The 18936-nt window shown below is 38.7% G+C and overlaps 1 protein-coding gene and 1 non-coding gene across 2 annotated transcripts in view; both read right to left on the bottom strand.

The window, feature by feature from the left end:
• The window catches only part of NEMP2 (nuclear envelope integral membrane protein 2), a 360288-nt gene that overhangs the window by 230464 nt on the left and 110888 nt on the right, over positions 1-18936 (bottom strand). The window lies entirely within an intron of this gene.
• Positions 7678-7785, bottom strand: LOC145720838 (U6 spliceosomal RNA). The gene has a single exon (XR_014144048.1). It is a non-coding gene; the product is annotated as a U6 spliceosomal RNA (small nuclear RNA).

Raw genomic sequence — 18936 nt, 5'->3', positions numbered from 1 at the left:
TTTTTTTAAAGATTTTATTTATTTATTTGAGACAGAGAGAATGAGAGACAGAGAGCATGAGAGGGAGGAGGGTCAGAGGGAGAAGCAGACTCCCTGCCGAGCAGGGAGCCCGATGCGGGACTCGATCCCGGGACTCCAGGATCATGACCTGAGCCGAAGGCAGTCGCTTAACCAACTGAGCCACCCAGGCGCCCAACAGTGGCCTGTTTTGAATATATTCTTCTGATTGGCTGTGAGTCCTTGGCTTGTGTGAACCTTCCTGGGTTCACACAAGAAAGGATTCCCATCCAACCTCTGATTTGACTATACCTCTCACTATACTGAGGAGTAAGACCTTTCTCTGCTCCCTATCTGTGCTAATTCCTGTCTGGCACCCACTGAGCTCCACTTGTTCAGACTGGGTTTTAAGAGCCCCTCAGATTCCATTTGTGTCCACTGTCCCTCCCATCAAACTATTCCCTGGTGCATTATTTTTCTCTTTTCTCTACTATAGAATTTTCACTCTGGGTCAGCTAGTTTCTTTGGTATTCTTCACATAGACCATTTCTCTACATGCTTCCTTTCATTCTTTGGCTTACTGTATAGACATAATTGGGGGCATCTACCCTACCTCACCCCTTATCAGGGAGTCTGCTCCTGCCCATAACCCTTGCTAAATGACTCAAGTTTGGATGTCAAAGGGCCAGAATCTGGATCCTCAGAGACACTTCCTGGATCAACGTAGCTCTACTTCAATGCCCAAACCCAGTTTTGCCTGATCTGGGTGTGACACCTCCACATTCATAGCTCATTCTATCAGACACCCACATGCTTCTGGATGGTCTCAGACTTAAGAAGCTCCATTTACTTGGTTCATGACCTTGACTTAAGAGCAGGATTTGTATCTGACTCAACTCTGTGTCTCCAGATCCTAAAATAATACCTAGCACTGCATAGTAGATTTTTTTAAAAAAAGATTTTATTTATTTATTTGTCAGAAAGAGAGCACAAGTAGGGGGAGCGGCAGGCAGAGGGAGAAGCAGGCTCCCCACTGAGCAGGTAGCCTGATGGTGGGACTCCATCCCAGGACCCTGGGATCATGACCTGAGCCAAAGGCAGATGCTTAATTGACTGAGCCACCCAGGCGTCCCTGCATAGCAGGTTTTATACACACACACTCATGCATACACATACATTTTTTGGATGAATGAGTGAATACCATCTATCTCCTGACTTAAAACTCCCAACAACCTGCCACACTGATCTGACCTCCAAATAATGTAAGCTCCCTGGCTTGCCTCAGGTCACTTCCTTGTGAGTTAATGGGAATAGCATTTCAAGATTATGGTCTTTGATTCCAAGGATCATGTATTAGACATCACTGGCATGAGATTTAATCTTTTTCTTTCTTTTAAAAGCTTAATTGAAATATAATGACATACAATAAATTGCACATATTTAAAATGTACAATTTGGTAAATTAATGAGCATATTCCCAAAAGATTCCTTATGCCCCTTTGTAATTCCTCCTCTTTCCCTCCAACCTACCACCCTATCACTAGGCAGCCACTAATCTCTTTCTATCATTATAGATTAATTTGTATTTTCTAGAATATTAAATAAATAGAGTCAATACAGTTAGTTTTCTTTTTTGGTCTGGCTACTTTCACTCAGCATAATTAATTTGGATTCATACATATTGTTGTGTGACACTGGAGTTCATTTATTTTCACTGCTGAGTAGTATTCTATTGTATTGATATACCAAAATTTTTGTTTATCTATTGATGGATATTTGGGCTGTTTGCCGTTTGGGATTATACAAATAGAGCTTCTGTGAACGCTTTATATATGTGGGTCTTTATGTAGGTGCATATGTGTATATATGTCTTTATGTAAACATATGCTTCCTTTTCTCTTGGGTAAATAACTAAAGATGAAATGGCTGGATCCTATATAGTAAGTGTACGTTTAACTTTTAAAGAAACTGCCAAATTGTTTTCCAAAGTATTTCACATTCTTGGGGCCCCTGGGTGGCACAGTTGGTTGAGCTTCCAACTCTTGGTTTTGGCTCAAGTCATGATCTCAGGGTTGTGACATCCAGCCCCTCATTGGGCTCTGAGCTCAGCAAGGAGTCTGCTAAAATTTCTCTCTTCCTCTCCCTCTGCCCTCCCCCACTCTCTCTCTCTCTAAAGTGAATAAATAAATCTTTTCTTTTTTTCTTACATTCTCACCAGAAGTGTAAGAGTTCCAGTTCCTCTATATCTTCACCAATACTTGGTGTGCTCAGTCTTTTAGAAACTTTTTAAATTTGACATATAGTTGACATATAACATTGTATTAATTTTAGGTGTACAGTGTGTTCAGTCTTTTTCATGTCAGCTATTCTCTAACTGTGAAATAGTGTTTCAGTTTGGTTTTAATTTGCATTTCTCTATGATTAATGATGTTGAACATCTTTTCATGTGTGTATTTGCCATCCATATATCTTCTTTGATAAAGTGTCTGTTCAAGTCTTTTGCCCATTTTTAAATTGAGTTGTTTCATTCTTTATAATTGAGATGGGAAGGGCTTTTAATATATTCTGAAAGGAGTTCTGCAATACTTCCTGTAGCTGGAGCAATGGACTCCTAGACCTGCTTGCTCTCAATTTTTGAATCTTTCTCCTTCCAAACCCCTGACTAAGCAGCTACACTATTCATCATTTGAGTCTTATGTTTTTATTTCAGGCTACTTTTCTTTCCACACAATGTAGATGACCAGATATACCACCAAAGCTCTTCCCATCATTGTGTCTTCTAGGGCCATCTTTGGTTGGGGATTATAATATAGTGGTTAATTTCTGGCTTCACCACATACCAAGCGAATTCATTTGTGTATCAAGACATGTTTTTTTTTTTCTTTTCCATGAGCTGATCATAAGGGAACTTGCCTGCCCCCACCCCCCCCAAAAAAACCCACGAGTGTAAGCTGAGAGAGAAGCAATGGTACCATAGTGGTGGATCTACACATGCACCTTACTTGTCCTTTGATGACCACTTCTTCTTCTTCTTCTTCTTTTTTTTTTTAAGATTTTATTTATTTATTTGACAGAGAGAGACAGTGAGAGAAGGAACACAAGCAGGGGGAGTAGGAGAGGGAGAAGCAGGCTTCCTGTTGAGCAAGGAGCACGATGCGGGGCTCGATCCCAGGATCCTGGGACCATGACCTGAGCTGAAGGCAGACGCTTAACGACTGAGCCACCCAGGTGCCCCTGATGTACCACTTCTATCTCACTATGGACTTCTGTTGGGCTCACATGACCTTATGACTTAGTGGATCTGACAGACACACCTTGTAACAAACAGTTCTGGCTGCATAGCCACTGAATGTCCCAAGATCAGGTGTTCTGTCTCTACCAGGGCCTAGTAGCACATCAGGAACTATATTTTGAATGGTGTTTGCTGTAGATGGTATAACATTGTTCCAGAACTCTAACATCTACATCATGATTCTCTTACTAGGGCTTGCTGGGAACTCCATAAAATGTCTTTTCCCATCACAGATACCTCTAACAGCATAGTTCTGCCGGGCAGTATGGCTAAGGTCTCTCATGAGGTTATAGGCAAGATGCTCTCCAGGGCCACAGTCATCTGAAGGCTTGACTGAGGCTCATTCACATGGCTTTTGGCAGAAGGCCTCAGTTCCTTTTCACATAAATCTCTCTGAAAGGGCTGCTTCAGTGTCCTTATCATATGGTACTCAACCTCCCTCACAGTAAGATCCGAGAGAGCAAAGAATGAAGTTAATGTTTTAAAAGTCACATATCATCACTTCTGCAATATTCTATTTGTTAGAAGTAAGTCACTAAGGCCAGCCCACACTCAAGGGGACAGGAATTAAGCTCTGTCCTTTGAAGGAAGAAATATCAAATAATTTGTGGGCATACTTAAAAACAACCACATATGGTATCTTCAATATTGTGATGATATGCAGAATGTCTAGGCAGTCTAGGTTCCTTTGGGTTATATTATGACAGAGAGCAAAAGAATTAACTGGTCAAGACTGTAAATGTTTGTGTCATTCACATACTTCTGTTCCCTTCCCTTGATAGGAATAGAAATGAATGCATTTGCTAATCAATGTAAGGTACCTGAGGCCATATTAATCTGTTCCAACAGAGATACTACATCTGGCATAGCAACTGCAATCACAGCAACTGTTTGGTTGACTTTATTATTTCCCAGGATCAGACATTTTTGTAAGGGCCAGACTGGTGAATTAAATGGGGATTAATGAGGGCCATCACCCTGTATTCTTTAGGTCTTAAATGGTAGCACTAAACTCTGCCATTTGCCCCAGGACATGATACTGTTTTTAATTTACTATCATGTGAAGGGGCAAATCAATTTTAGATATTTCACTTTGTCTTCCCCACTAATACAGCTTTTATCCCACAGTACAAGAAATCAGTGTGGAGATTCCGCCAGTTACCAAGTATATCCATTCCAATTACACATTGGGGTACCAGAGAAATTACTCTTTCTTTAGTTTTCTCCATAGCATTTATCACCATCTCTTAATAGTACTTATTAAGTACAACTTAATATACTTAATTCATTTTAATATACTTACTATATTTATTCATTTTATTATCTGTCTCCCCAGTGAATCTAATTTCCATAAGGACAGGCATTTTTTTTCTTTTTTTTGAAACTGATATATTTCCAATGCCTACAAATTGCCTAACACAACCCAAAAGTATAGCTATAGCACATAGCAGGCATTCAGTAAATACTTGTTCAGTGAAAGAATAAATAGTGCCTGACTCTCAACATGAGTTCATTATTATTATTGTTGTAATTGCCCTAAGATTTTCCCATCTCTCCCAGCAAGTATGAATTCAAGTGTGAAACATTCACTCTGGAGCAAATTAGGGAAAGGTTTCTATAAGAGGATCAGAGATGACTGATGGCACCTCAGGTGTCCCATGGAACAGTATATGTGTTGGTGTTTGTCTGAGAGATGGAAGGCAGACCATGAGGGGAACCACTCCAGGGTCCTTGGCACTTTCCATCCTCTCTCCTCCCCTAATGTGAATTGAAGTACATATATTTAATCTCTCACATTTTTTAGTGGTAATTATTGGTTTTTTTTAGCCTCGTAAAATGGAATTTCTTGTTTTTAAAGCACTGAGCAATAAAATACTTAAATACTTTCAGGCTTTCTCTTTAAAAATTGAAAGATACGGCTATTGCCATATTTACTGGCGCTTAAAAGTGGATCCTCATTTCAAAGGAGGCATGTGCTTTTCTATTTTATCACAGTCCTCACCACTCTTCATTGCCTTTTTCACATGAAGGCTAAGTGACAGTTATCAGTCACCAATGTATGAATCAAACCATTTTTTTCTTAAAGTGAAGAAAAAGTGATATTGCTTATATAACCAAGTCCATACAAAAACTGGGAAGAACACAATGTAAACAGAGAGAAATACACATTTCAAGAAAAATGGGAATAGGGTTTTGGGGAGGTAAGAGAGAACAAAGATCATTCCTAAGCATTTAATATGTAATATGCAAACAAAGTATGACTATGTACATAGAGTGCAGTTCAAGATATAAGGACCTGAGTTTGAAACCCTTCCTCTAATCCAATAAAGAGGAATACATAGTATATTTTACCTACTGTATAATTTGCAAGTTACTTTTTTTTTTTTTTAAATCTGCAGTTCACATTATCATGCATGGCAATTTTAGTGTTTTTTTTTTTCATATTGATATCTTACCCCCAAGATAAATGTGCTACTTCAACTCCCAAGTTTTTCCCTTTAGAAATGGAAATAAAGACTCATTTCTAATTCATATGCTTCATCACTGTTGCTTCCTTATTTACATAAAAGTTTTGTAATTCTAGCTGAAGAACAATTTAATTAAAATCTTAACTAAGGACCCTCATTCTCTTCAATTTCAGTATGGGGAAGGGTAATTTATTCTTCCAGTTACTTTTAGTTGATGGTTTTAGGATCCAATAACTGTAATTACAACAGTGAAAGTAAAATTGCATACTGCAATTTGAATTCTGGGGTGTCCTTAGCTAGCAAATACACATGATGACTAAAAAAGGTAACTACATCAGGGATAATCATCTGGATGTTTCTTTTCTTTTCTTTTTTTTTTTTTAAAGATTTTATTTATTTTTACTTGACACAGAGAGAGAGATAGTGAGAGAGAGAGCACAAGCAGGGGGAGCGGCAGGCAGAGGCAGAGGGAGAAGCAGGCTGCCTGCTGAGCAAGGAGCCCGATATGGGGCTCGATTCCAGGACCCTTGGGATCATGACCTGAGCCGAAGGCAGCCACTTAACTGACTGAGCCACCCAGGCGCCCCCATCTGGATGTTTCTTAAAAGGTCAAAGACAAATCCATCACCATCCCAGCATTAAATTAAGCTTAAATGGTAGGGTAGTGGTGCATATTTGTCAAAATCTCATAAGAAAACAAGAGTATTCTCATATTTATCTTAATATGTCTTTCTCCCTCTACCACCTTTCCCATCTTCATTCAAGCCAGTTATAAAAATAAGGCTGTTATTGAGCCCAATATTCACTGATAGCCAAGCAGGAAGCTTTTGGGTGTGAACCAGACTGGGGATGACTCACTGAAAGCCAAATGTTTATATGGAAAGCTCCCCCTAAAATGGCACAAAAGCAAATATTTATAAACATGTTAAAAAAGCATTTTGGAACTCTTGGGAGGAGGGGTTAAAATATCGCCACCCATTCCTAATTACACCATTTTGATAAAACATTGCTTTGCTACCATTGTGCTGACCCAGGCTGTAAGCCTTTCAGAAACAAGGTTGCTATAATTGGTAGGACTGTCCTGACTCGCAGTATTTATTTTGAAATATGATTCTATTTTGATAACTTCAGCCCAATCTGTATTTTGAATGCATCAAAAATTCATGTGCTACTTGTGAAAGTTTTAAGTTTCCTATAGATATGTCTCAATTGCAATCTATACAGAGTGGTTACAAATGGAAATTTGTTTCTTTCTGAGCAAACTTTGACCTCAAATGGTATAAGCATATATTTAAATTCTGTACCTTAATGTTGTCTATTGTTTTATTTTTTTATTATTTATAAATATTTTATTTATTTATTTGACAGAGAGAGACACTGCGAGAGAGGGAACACAAGCAGGGGGAGTGGGAGAGGGAGAAGCAGGCTTTCCACCGAGCAGGGAGCCTGATGTGGGACTTGATCCCAGGACCCTGGGACCACGACCTGAGCCAAAGGCAGATGCTTAACTACTGAGCCATCCAGGCGCCCCTTGTCTATTGTTTTAAACACCTTTCTCTACCCCTCAAGCAAATAAGAAATGGTTGTTTTCATTCTGACAGATATTTTTGGCACATATCAGGTTCCTGCTTAGACTTATAAAGCCTTTGCTTGAGACCTTAGAGCCCATGACTGAGACTGTTCAGGGTCTATGGGAAGTCAGCTCCTGTTAGAAGCTACCTCTGAAGATGAGGTGATGATGGTGGTGGAAGTTTGGTGTTTTTTCCATCTGGTCCAGATTTGAAAAGGAACCAGGGGGACAGGAAGTGGTCAGGCCAAGAGGCCAGCCTTCCTGCTAAACCAAGCTGCCTACCCTTTTTGTGTGACCCCCTACAAGAGTTCTTAGGTTTGTTGGCTTATTTATTTTATTTTATTTTATTTTAAAATATGGAACACCTCACAAATTTGTGTGTCATCCTTGCTCAGGGTCCATGCTAATCTTTCCTGTTATCATTTCAATTTTAGTATATGTGCTGCCAAAGGGTGCACTTGTTGTCATATTTTAAAAAGGACATTGAGCTACCAGGCATTGATGATTGAGCTCATTGAACTAAGCAGTGGTACTCTTAGAATTTTGTCTTATATCCAAAAAACCAATGAGAAGTGGTTAGACTAGTGGCTATAAAGAGATATGAATACAGAGGCTAGTATCAAGGAGAGATAATATCATCTTTGATCTCCATATTTGGGACTGGTGTTATCTTCTTCTGTAGCAAAAACATCCTGATCAGATTAGTGTATAGGGACTCAGTTATAGATATAGCCCTGCTTCCTTTAGCCAAGATCATGAGAAAATGGGTTCTCTAGATAAGTGAATTTCCTAGATTTCTGGAGTTTCCCCCAGTAAGTACCAAAATTAAAAAAAAAAAAAAATTAACTACAGAAAATGGAAGGACCTCTATGGAGTATGATTGAAGGGGTAGGGTCAGTTAAGTGAAAGTTTTTAGTTCTCCCCTTATGCTCTTCTATAAAGAATAAATTATTTATTTATTTATTTTAAAGATTTTATTTTATTTTGACAGAGAGAGACCCAGCAAGAGAGGGAGCACAAGAAGGGGGAGTGGGAGAGGGAGAAGCAGGCTTCCCGAGGAGCAGGGAGCCCGATGCAGGGCTCAATCCCAGGACCCTGGGATCATGACCTGAGCCGAAGGCAGACGCTTAACGACTGAGCCACCCAGGCGCCCCTATAAAGAATAAATTTTAAAATAAAATTAATACATATTATTTTATTATTTTTAAAAATTTACTTGGAACTATTTTCACACAAATAAATGGGTTATGTATTTCTGACCTCTCAAACAGAGCCAAACTGAGTTTTCTTCTGATGATTATCATCATTATAAAACTCAATTCTTCTCTGTACCACAAAGCAATGGTACCCTCAAGTAGTCCTGGAGTGTACTGAATGGTTTATTCTCACACTAAATGTCCTCAGACTTTTAATTTATTTCTCACAAATTTTTTTGCTGTCTGTTTTGCTGAGAGATTGTCAGCTGTCATTTCATCCTGACAGAATTCCACCTACCTTTAGCAGCCTCTCTTTTGAATCTGTTGCTTTAATTTGATGCTCCCTAACTGGCTGACTGGTTGGTAAGTCACATAAACAAACTTGTTAATAATCCATGTAAAATTAAATTAAATGAGCATAGAGTGTATGCCCAAGGGTCACTCCTATGAGCAATGTACCCTTTAAAGTTTTAGTACATTTATTTGGAGATTTCAGTCTTATCCTTTCTATTTGGATTATAGCTGTGATTCAGATACTAGATGACACTGGATAAAAGAGTTATATATAAGTGAAATGATGTCCTGCTGTCATGTAATGAAATGAGTTGCATCCTTTTTTTTCCCTTGTGAAATTGCTCAGTAACAGTCCAGGTAGATCGCATGTGATATTAAATTGTAGTTATTCTCATTCTTTAGGCTAATTGAAATGATAGCCCTAAACATGTTGCCAGTTCTAGAATATTTAAATTAGAAATAATTGCCAGCATTTGGATAAGAATTCATTTATAGTAAATGTTTTCAAATGTGATAAATGCATATTTGGCCTTTGTCCTTGGTTCCCAACACAGAGCTTCTACCCTTAGAATTTCCTGAAAGAGTGTAGGGGGATCTTTTGTCATTCATAAGACTCTTTCAACCACAGCAGAGTTGTATATGTTAATGGGACGACTCTTGGTGGGCTCCTAGGTAGCTTTAGGATGGGGACTGGTTGCCAGAGAAGCCAACCTTGTTAGTGTGTTAGAACTTCCAGCCCCATCCTGCTGACATACAGGGAGGGGAGAGAAGCTGGAGATTGACTTAATCACCAATGGACAATAATTTACTCAATCATGCCTATGTAAGGCAACCTCCATAAAAACCACTAAATGATTGGGTTCAGAGAGCTTCCTGGTGGGTGAACATATAGAGGTGTTGAGAAGGTGATATGCCCGAAGCGGGCATGCAAGCTTTTTGCCCCCACCCCACCTTATATTTTGCCCAAGCAGGCTTTTGGCTGTTCCTGAATTGTATCCTTTGTAATAAACCAGTAAATAGCAAGTAAACTGTTTCTGAGTTCTGTGAGCCATTCTAACAAATTATGGAACCTGAGAAGGGGGTCATGGGAACCCCTAATTTATAGCCTGTCCATCAGAAATATGGTTGGCCTGGGATTTGTGATTAGTGTCTGAAGTGGGGGCAGTTTTGTGGGAATGAGCCTTAACATGTCTACTAACTCTGGTAGTTAGTGCCAGAATTGAATTGTAGGACACACAGTAGGTACCTGGAGAGTTGGAAAATTGGCTGGTGTAAGGAAAAAAACCTACACATTTGATGTCAAAAGTGTTTTTGAGTGAAAAACTGCTCACCAGGCTTTTATGATCTCAAATCCTTGAATATGTGTCAGGTTTGCCAAATCCATATAAAAAAAACATACATGTAGGCTCTCGTCTACTGGGTAGATCAGACAAGACTCAGCTGACTCACAGATACATGGAAATAGATCAAACAAGTAGCATGTGTTTGAAAGGAACATTTTAGTTAGACAGGGAGTGGGGATTTTTTGACAATTGTTTTGAATGTGAGTCAGAGTGTAGGTTTGCGTGGGTGAGTGTGTGGGTGGATACATCTGTGGGTGTCAGAAAGAGACAGCCAGAGATAGATGGCTGTAGTTTTGTAGCTAGTAAAATGACTATAATAGTAAAGTAAATTTAAAGATACAGACCTTCATGGAGCCTTTAAAATAGTTTTAGCTAAACAATGTCAACAGAAGGTTTATTTAAAATACCAATCGCGGGCGCCTGGGTGGCTCAGTTGGTTAAGCGACTGCCTTCGGCTCAGGTCATGATCCTGGAGTCCCGGGATAGAGTCCCACCATCGGGCTCCCTGCTCAGCAGGGGGTCTGCTTCTCCCTCTGCCCTCTTCCCTCTCGTGCTCTCTGTCTCTCATTCTCTCTCTCTCAAATAAATAAATAAAATCTTTAAAAATAAAATAAAATAAAATACCAATCGCTTCCCACAAAGAGTTTAAATTACCTTACACAGTAACAGGCAATTTTCATTTACCACTTACTTGAAATTTGGTAATTATCACAAGTGAAATCTTACACTCCTGGTAGCCAAAACTTTTTAAAAATGGGAAAATTGAAATAAATTGGCTGAATTGCTTATCTAGAAAATGACCTTCGGCTGTTCATAGCATAAGGCATGACAGCAAATAAGTTGCAAAGGAAAAAGAAGCTAAAATGGGTAATAGGATAACAAAAATTTTATCTATAGCTATAACAAGATGATTTCTGATATAGTTAACTACATGCAATAATTGGGCAATACAAAAGTATGAAAAGATAGAGAACTGGTGTTATAACTGGTTGCCTGGTTTTATCTGGGAGAGTAATGATGCCAGTGAAGTGGAGTCTACGCACAGAGACTCCATTTAACAAATTCAGATTCTGTTTTTGGCAATTCCATTATTGAATCCGTGGATCCTGCTAAGTGTGAAGTTATGGGCAAGTCCAGAGCCCACAAAGCTATTTGGAATATCACTTGAAACTAAATAAAGCAAATAATTCCAGAATGAAAGAGCAACTCACATATTTGAGCCTCTATGATGTGCTTCCTCGCTGAAATTAACAACCCTGCATCTGCCCTCCAGGAGTTCAGCCCTTGAATTAAACAGATAAAGAAGCTGATAAGCATTGTTTGTGTTAGGTGCTATTACAATACAGGTCAATGGAGCAAACAATTATTAATTCTTTGTTCACTAACAGTGATTTTCTTTCCAAAATAGATATACATTTTTCTAATTATAAAAATAATACAAGTTCATTATAAGAGAATTCAGATATGATAGAAAAGTATCATTCATTGATTTAAGAGAATTCATTTAAAGCTATTAAACACTAAAGGAGCAAAGGGTCTGTGCTTCATTTTATATTCTCTCCTTGTAAACTAACTTCTCCACTCCTTGACATGTATCACTTTTCATTATTAACTGGTGGAAAATAAGTGATACAATGTACTTGCCTAGCAGGGCAAGAAACCCGACTCATTCTTTCTCTTTACCACCTTTATGTCTATACGCCATTATTGGTTCTCACATAGTATAAGTGTAATTTAAATTTATTTCATAAGCTACTTGGGGGCTAGAAAAATCCAAAAAACTACATCTGCCTCTTATTCATGTTGGTAAGATCACTCCTGCACTCCCAATAAGGGAACTCTTACCTCTCTGCATTCTAAAGCCCTATTTGTTATCTCACCTTTTCCTTCAAAGCTGGGAAGTCAGATCTCATGTAACGAGTCTGAGGATGATTAATGGTGGCTTTGAGCTGCTGATGTGGAGGGTGCAAGATACAGAGAATTGTGTGAGCCTTGCTTTGGGACAAGATAGGTTTATGTTGCAGTTATCCAATTAATCTGAAACCCCAGTGCTTAACACAAGAAAGGTTTAATTCTTGCTTGTGCCGCATATGCATTACAGATGGGGAGGCAGTCTTAAGCAAGGATGAGGATGATGGAGGCTCTGCCATCTTGTGGCTGCACCAGCTCCCGGGTCACTGCCCCAGGGAAACAGAGACAAGAGAATCTTAGGTGGGCTTTTCACCACTCCCACCCAGAAGAAATACGTGGGGCTTCTGCTCACATTTCATTGGCCACATGGTCTTCCTAACTTCAAAGGAGCTAGGAATTTGGGGAATAGATGGAATGATTGGTTAAAATGGTCTCTCTCTTAAACCTAAGTGTGCATTTCTGACCACAGGCTGACATCATCCAAAATCAAAGAAGTGATATTAAGTTATTTACTTATGTCAATTTTCTACTCCATTGGCATGAATATTTGAGTGTGAGATGTATGTAGAGAAGAATACATCTTACACATGAGGACAGTTTTCTATATGTAATTACTGTATATATAATAGCTTATTATTTTCCACAATAGGTATCCAAAAAGGAGGACGATATTGTGAAAGAGAAAATACTACTAAGCCCTAATTTTTTACCACTAATTCCAATGTAGGTTGACTAAAAGCAGCAACATGCCTGAATTTGTCAGGCTAGACTACTTTCTGTAACATTTAGTTAACCTCTGGTCTTTAGAATTCTGGGTAATTTTTTCTTTTGTTTATCTGAATTTTATAGTTTTTCTTTTTTTTTTTTTTTTTAAAGATTTATTTATTTGAGAGAGCGAGAACGAGAGAGAGAGTACATGAGAGGGGGGAGGGTCAGAGGGAGAAGCAGGCTCCTCGCCGAGCAGGGAGCCCGATGCGGGACTCGATCCCAGGACTCCGGGATCATGACCTGAGCCAAAGGCAGTCACCTAACCAACTGAGCCACCCAGGCGCCCTGAATTTTATAGTTTTTCTATAACCTCCGTGGCTTAAGAAAACAGAATTTTCTGTTTAAGGAAACAGAATTTATTAATTGCATATGTTAACAATTTAGTGTGGGGATTTGACAAATAGCCTTCCGTGAGGTGATTTAGGGACCTGGGTTCCTCCTTCCTGAGACTTTGCCATCCTCCAAGGTTTCCAAAGCCTCTGCATCAAGCAGACAAAGGAAGAGAACCATGAAGAGGATGGGGACCAGGCTTCACAGAATATTATCATTCCCACCCACATTGTGTTAGCCAGAAATCACGATCAAACTTAGCCTCAGGGAGCCTGGGATATGTAGTCTGGCTGTGTGCATAGAAAGGAAAGAAATCAGTTTGGTGAGTATCTACTACAATGTCCCTCACATGACCTAAATAAATAAATAAGGAGAAGAAAAACTAAGGAATCTGATTAGAGTTGGAGCTGTCTGGGAGAAAGAACAGTATTTCTCTTGCTTTATCCTTATTTCCTTCATTTATAGCTCTGTGTTGCTTCTCCACAAGTTCTTCATTTTATTTTTTTAAACCAGTTTTTAAGAATTTTAATATTGCGCTTTGTTGAGAGTGTACAGAAATGAACATGATGACACTCCGCTGGTTGGAATGTAAGCTGATAATCTTACTGAAGGGAAATTTATCTATATGAATCAAAAACCTAAAAAAAGGGTATAGTTAACAATTCTATTTCTAGAATTTTATCCAGGGGAAATAAACAGGTAATATAAACGGATGCACGTACAAGTATATTTAGCGTAGTATTGCTCATAATGCCGAAATACTTTTATGACCTAAGTGTCCAGCAATTGAAGGTAAATTAATGCTACTTCTAATAAAATATCATGTGGCCATGAATGACCATAAATGTCTGTATAGTGAGATCAAACAATGTTCCTTATACATTCTATAAAAATATGTTTACAAATCTCTATGTCTGGAATATTTCCATTTTGATTTTTAAAAAAATGATTATATATAACACACAATATATATCAAATCAAAATCAAAATGGAAATATGCTAGACATAGGTTTATAAACTGATATCTTATATATGTAAAATTTTTGCTTATCTGTGTTTTTTAATTTTCTGACATTAACAAGTGATATTTTTCTAAAAAAGAAATTTAGTTTTTATTTTATTTATTTTATTTATATTTTAAAAGATTTTATTTATTTATTTGAGGGAGAGTGCCATGCAGGAGCAGGGGGAGGGGAAGAGGGAGAAGGAGAAGCAGATTCTCTGTTGAGCAGGGAGCCCTCTGCAGGACTGATCCCAGGACCCTGGGATCATGACCTGAGCCAAAGGCAGATGCTTAACCGACTGAGCCATCCAGGCACCCTTAGTTTTTATTTTAAAGCAAAAAACGAAAACCCCTACATTTAAAACAGAAACAGAGTTTTAATCCATACACATCTCAAAGAAAACAAAACAAAACAAAATACCAACTGATTACCCAGACTGGCTCTATCTTCCAGGCCTCCATGCCTGAGCACCTGGAGCAGTCCTAGCCTTCAGGGTGGGGGCAGGTGGGTGGCATGGGGGTTGGGGAACCAAGATCTTGGTAGGCCCTTGTCTCAGTGCCTGGCTTAGACAAACTGTGGAGTCCACGCATAGCTGCTGCTCTTCATTCCTCACCTCCCTCATTCTGACAATAGTCTGCTTTCTTTCTTCTGAGTAGGAAACCTGCAGAGGCAGCTGGCTTGTGATATTTTGTGTGGGCATGTGAGTTATATGCAAATCACATGGAAAGACAGTCAGAATCTTTTCTCAGATGGTCCAAGAATATTTGTCTATTTGTCCTGAGTCTGTATTATACCTAAAATAGGGCACATACTTCTGAGATTTTGCTTACTTAATTTCTTCCAGAATTAAGTCAAGCTGCTGTCAGAAGAGGTTTCAGCTTTTTAAGTTCACTATTCATTTTGGAGTTATCCATGCATGCATGCATGCTTACAAAAGTTAAATTATTTTCAAAGATAGAATAATTTTTCTACCACAATTGAATTCAAAGTAAGTGAAGAGCCAGAACATGATAATTTCATCTAAGAATCAACATTCTTTATGTTCAAATAATGTAATATGGACTTACAACAGTCGAATGACAAAAACATTTTTAATTGCGTGAGGTATTAAAAATAGTGATTTTATGAACTGTAGACTTCACTCAGCAAAATCATGTATCTCTGTCACTTACATACACACAAACACACATCCCAAATGTTATTAATATCTGTTAAAATTATAACAGTTATACTTATTTAAAAATTAACTGAAAGTAGTGTACTTTTTAAAAGATAATACCTATACTCAAAAATCAAAGCCAATCTTGGTTTTCCATTAAAGACCAACTTTTATCCAATCAGTACACTCTCTTCAGAAAACTACTGTATTATGGAACTCAGAAAAAAAACAGAACCCACCAAGATGTCAGTTTGCTAAATTTTAACAGCTTATAGTAGCCTAGGCTATTTTTTGGTTTTTCAAAACAGGTCGAAAAAGAGGAAGTATCGATAATTGCATGTACCTCATTCTGATTTTACTGGTTAGCAGTGAGAATTCTTTTTCCTAACAGAGAAGGATAAGATGTCAACTCTCACAGTCATTCAGGATTTTCATTGGAGGTAGAAGGGAATTAGCCCCTGAGGGGAAGAAAATAGAGTGCCAGTGCTGGGGTGGAAAGGCCCGGGAAAGAGACTAGAGACGGGGCCCTTCTGCCTCCGTCGGGAGCTCCCTGGTAGACTCTAGCTAAGTGCTGCCATAAGCAACTCTCTGCTAAGGTATAGCTTTTGCCACCACAAAGGACACCAGGACCAACACAAAAGGTATGTCCCGGGTGAAGCCTTGCACTCAGGCCTCAATGTTACTGCTCCTCTTGAAGATCTTGTCTGTCTTCTTATCACAGGCTACTCCCTTTGAGAACCAGCTCTAAATGCTGATCATCGGCTCCTGCCTCACCATTCCCAGCATCTCACTTCCTCAGCTTGACCATCCGTAAAAAGACCTTGAGGTCAGTCTGGGGCTTCCCTCCTCAACCTCAGTCCCCAGCTCAGTGCCAGTGGGCATGTACCTTCCCACTGCAGAATTCAGACAGTGTGTGAGGAGGGTTCACTGTATTTGGGCAGAGAGAAGACACAGAAAGAAGCTCACTGAACTCACCGGAGAATTCTAGAATTGGGGCCAGTCAGAAGGGCTAGTGCAATTACAAAGGTAATCAAGTGTATAGCTTGTTCTCTGATAACCAGAGATCATATAGTAACAGGTGAGAGAAAAGAGGAAAATTTGGCAACTCAAGCTTTTTCTGATTTGAACCTCTTTGACAAAGAAGCTGTATGATGTTTTCTTATGACAGCCACTCATCTTCCCACTCACTCATTTCACCTATCCTCCAATCCCCTCCCTTCCATACAACTCTTAGCTTCCAACACTTATCTTTTTGCTCACTACCTGATTCTCCCACTATCAATCAGTGAACCCATCTACATGCCCTTGAACCCGTTTGCTGTTATGTCACGCATCATGATTTCTGTGGGGTGTCTTTGTGTGTGTGTATAAGCATGTAGAACATGCTTTTCAGTAGGTGAACAGGTTCTTTGGTTAACCTGTGTAGCCATATTATTACATCATGTAATGTGTAGGTGTATGCACCTCTCCTGTGTGAATGGTTGAATTCTGATGGTGGTTTAAAATCAACCATCTGTATATACAAAGTGCAGATTGTAGGTATGTAGGTATGTATAAGAGGTATATAATTCTTGTGTTTATCTGGGTATCTGTGTTTAGGTACCTGGGTTGGGTTTATGCACCTATAAGTCTGCATCTGTATACATCTGCATGCATGTCTCAAGGCATAGTCAATGGCTTTCTACAAAGGAAGCTATCTCCAAATCTTCCTATCTAGCTATGTTACCTTCTCATGGAGGGGGCGGGGGGGGGGATTTTATTGTAGTTAAAATATATGTAACATAAAATTTACCATTTTAGTCCATTTTAAGTGTACAATTCAGTGGCATTAATTACATTCACAACATTAGACAAATAATCACCACTTCCTATTCCCAACACCCAAACAGAAACTGTGACTATTAATCAATAACTCCCTTCTCCTAACCCCTGATAACATCTAATCTACCTTCTGTCTCTATGAATTTGTCTATTCTAGATATTTCATATAAGTGGACAATTATATAATTGTCCTCTTTGTGCCTGGCTTATGTTACTTAGCATAATGTTCCCAAGGTTCATCCATGTTGGAGCATGTATCAGAACCTCATTCCTTTTTTATGGCTGAATAGTATTCCATTATGTATATATGCCACCTTTTATTTTTCCATTCATTTGTTGATGGACACTTAAATTGTTTCTACTTTTTAGCTATTGTGATAATGTTGCAATGAACATTGGTATACAAATATTTATTCAAGTCCCTCTTTTTAATTTTTTTTTTTTAAAGATTTTATTTATTTATTTGACAGAGAGAGACACAGCGAGAGAGGGAACACAAGCAGGGGGAATGGGAGAGGGAGAAGTAGGCTTCCCGCAGAGCAGGGAGCCCGATGTGGGGCTTGATCCCAGGACCCTGGGATCATGACCTGAGCCGAAGGCAGACGCTTAATGACTGAGCCACCCAGGCGCCCCCTTCTTTTTAATTCTTTATGGTATATACCTACAAATAGAATAGCTGAGTCATATAGTAATTTTATTTTGCTTTTTGAGGAACCACCAAACTGTTTCCATAGCGACTGCATCATTTTACATTACTACAAGCAATGGATGAAGTTTCCAATTTCTCCACATCCTTGCCAACATTTATTTTCTTTTTTGACAATGGCCATATTAATGGGTGTGAAGAGTGATATCTCATTGTGGTTTTCATCTGCATTCCCTTAATGATCAGTGATGTTGAGCATTCTTTCATGTGTTTATTGGCCATCTGTATTTCTTCTTCGGATAATTTTCTATTCAAGTTCTTTGCCCATTTTTTAATTGGGCTTTTTTTTTATTATTGAGTTGTAGGAATTCTTTATATATTTTGGATATTAATTCCTTATCAGATATGTGATTTGCAAATATATTCTCCCATTCTGTAGGTTGTTTTTTCACTTTCTTGATAATGTCCTTTAATGCACAAAAGTTTTTCATTTTGATGAAATCAGTTTATCTATTTTTTCTTTTATTACTCACTTTTGGTCTTAAGAATCCATTGCCAAATCCAAGATCATGAAGATTTGCCCCTATTTCCTTCTAAGTTTCAGCACTTATATTTAGTTCCCTGACCCATTTTGAGTTAATTTTTATATATTTTGTGAAGTAGGGGTCCAACTTCAATCTTTTTACATGTGGAAATCCAGTTGTCCCAGCACTTTTTGTTGAAGAAACTGGTCTTTTACCATTAAATGGACTTGGCACCCTTGTCAAAAATCAATTGACCATAGATGCATGGGTTTATTTCTGAACTCTCAATTCTACCGTATTGGTCTTTCTTTATACCACTACCATACCATTTTGATTATGGTAGCTTTAAGTTTTGAAATCAGGAAATGTGAGTCCTCTTACTATTCTTTTTAAGACTGTTCTGGCTAGGGGCGCCTGGGTGGCTCAGCCGGTAAGCATCTGCCTTCAGCTCAGGTCATGATCCCAGAGTCCTGGGATCAAGCCCCACATCGGGCTCCCTGCTTGGCAGGAAGCCTGCTTCTCCCTCTCCCACTCCCCCTGCTTGTGTTCCTGCTCTTGATCTCTCTCTCTCTGTCAAATAAATAAATAAAATCTTAAAAAAAAAAAAAAAGAA

This window comes from Leptonychotes weddellii, chromosome 3, assembly GCF_054177405.1.
Source record: "Leptonychotes weddellii isolate Sample4059 chromosome 3, ASM5417740v2, whole genome shotgun sequence".
In the NCBI taxonomy this organism is placed as follows: domain Eukaryota; kingdom Metazoa; phylum Chordata; class Mammalia; order Carnivora; family Phocidae; genus Leptonychotes; species Leptonychotes weddellii.
This window is presented reverse-complemented; position numbering and strand designations above follow the sequence as displayed.